We start from the raw sequence: 2,483 nt of genomic DNA, 5'->3' as shown, positions 1-2,483 counted from the left end.
GGGATCTTCTTCTGTCAGAGATGGAGGATACTATAGCTGAGGGCTTTAGAGGTCATAGGCAGTTGCCCTATGCTCACTAGATCACCTGGCTTATCCACAGAGCAATCATAGTGAGGCCACCAGAGATGCTTGTAGAGTATAGTGGTGCTATGACTGAGTTCCCTGCCTATAACATGACACAGATGATTAGGCACAGTACACCTATAGCACCTAGTCAGCCATGTTGATGCCCTAAGGTGCCAGAGTCTACAGCCTAGTAGGATAATATCATCAGAGGCATTGTAGCTATAGAGGAGGAGCTTGCTCAGCAGGAGGGGATGGTCGTGAGCGACCCCAGTGATAGTTCTTATGATGACTATCAGCCCATCCCTTAGATGCCTCCTCAGTGACATGACCATGAGGCCAGCAGCTCTAGCTCAGCGCCACCTGCCCCACAGACTAACCCCACTCTCCTTGCTATACTTGAGTGGATGGGGCAGGACTAGGCATGATAGGCTTAGGAGACAGCTGCTACATTCACTCAGTTCCAGACTCGGTAGGATGAGTTCCAGCGCCAGCAGCAACAGATCCAGCAACAGCAGCTAGCTATACATCATCAGACATAGGCTCTACAGCAATAGCAGCAGGCCATGCATCAGCAGTAGATCCTCATGCAGTAGCAGCTCCTTGGATTTATGCAGCATGTTGTGACTGCCATTAGGGCTCCACCACCATAGCCTTCGCCCTAGCTTGGTCAGGCAGCCACTACTTCGATGACTCCAGCATTACAGCCCAGTGGGCTTTAGAGTCAGGGACAACCACTGGCATAGTATGCTTCTCCTACAGAGCAGGTGTCCTAGTGGTTCACTTCGCCAGTGGTAGCCCCGTAGTTCACTCCATTACAGATGGGCTTTACACCGACATAGACATCGTCGCTGCTTGAGCCAGATACTTTAGTCTCCGAGAGTCTAGGAGCCTCCTTTAGTGAGTTGACAGGGCAGCCTACACCACCACATTTGTATGCCCCAGGCCCTTCTACAGCAGCTCCCATCACCGTGACTACACAGAGGCTTACTTCCTCAGTTGCATCTTCAGATCCTACTATAGGCGTACCAGTAGAGTCATAGGCAGCACCTGTCCTAGCTTACACCAAGACCACTTCAGCAACACTGCTAGCCATAGAGGGTCAGACAGCTCAGAGTTCAGGATCAGACGATGACGGTAACCAGTTCTAGCTTGCTCCTCGTTCTTCAGCGCCTGGCTCATCCGCTGTAGCCCCGCCGACCGACCCTTAGGTTTTGGTGTTTGACACCAAAGGGGGAGAGGGTTCAAGTATGATAGATTTAGGGGGTGTGACATATTTAGGGGGAGCTTAGTTATCTTATTAGCTTATATTTTATATTTGGAGTTTTTATGTGTGATACACTATTATGCATTCATCGTGTGCTTACTTTCATGCATTAAACTATATATATGTGATAGTGATATCTACGTGACCGTGATATATGACATGTGTGCTCTCTACTTTGAATTATTTATATGGCGTATCACTTGTGTTATGCTCATTTGCCTTTGCTTCTGCGTTTTACTTCGATGCAAATGAGCTTTATTACTTGTACTCATGCTTATTTCATATCTTTTGAGTACATCATGTTGGCTTGGTTCATATAAGCTCGCCTAACCTTTTTGTTCTTATTGACAAAAGCTTATATGATTCAAGCATGTTAAAAACCTCAACTCTTTCACATACTCAAGGTGGTATTGTCATCAATCACCAAAAAGGGGGAGATTGAAAACATCTAGGCCCCTAGTTGGGTTTCGGTGATTAATGACAATACAAGATTACTATGACTAACGTGTGTTTTGCAGAGGCAATTAAGTTAGGTCATGGTAATGGAGATCGATTGGGCAATGGAGATGGTCATGCCCCTATGATGGAAATCGTTTTGGTTTTCAAAGGATGGACAACAAGGTTAAGGATGACTAGTTCTAAGTGTCGATTGGAGTTGGAGAGACACTTAGAGTAGTTTAGGACTTTGTTTTTTTCTTTGGCCATACTATTAAGGGGGGTATGGATGGGTAGCTTGACCTAGGTGAGTCTAGTAAGTTAGGTGTGGTGCACACTTATTAAAACAAGCGCTAGGTAGCTCCTACATATGCCTAAGATCCAATGGAGCAAACTTCATTCACGTATGATTGAGAGTTGGAAGTGAATAGATGGTCAAATACTGACCAGATGCTGGCTTCGGTGTGATCGGACACTGGCGCAGAGTCTGGTCAGTTCATTTGACTGAGGTGAAATCGTTCGGTGTGACAGGACACTGGATGGTCAAGTGACCGGACGCTGAGATCCAGCGTCCGGTCATTTCTAGTAAGGTTCTAGAGAGGGTAAATCATGACTGGACGCATCCGGTCACACTGTAAACCCTGGAGTTTAGGGTGTACTGACCGGAGCGTCTGGTCAACATGACCGGAGTGTCCGGTCACCCCGCAGAGGCACATAA

Source organism: Miscanthus floridulus, chromosome 17, assembly GCF_019320115.1.
Source record: "Miscanthus floridulus cultivar M001 chromosome 17, ASM1932011v1, whole genome shotgun sequence".
In the NCBI taxonomy this organism is placed as follows: Eukaryota; Viridiplantae; Streptophyta; class Magnoliopsida; order Poales; family Poaceae; genus Miscanthus; species Miscanthus floridulus.
This window is presented reverse-complemented; position numbering follows the sequence as displayed.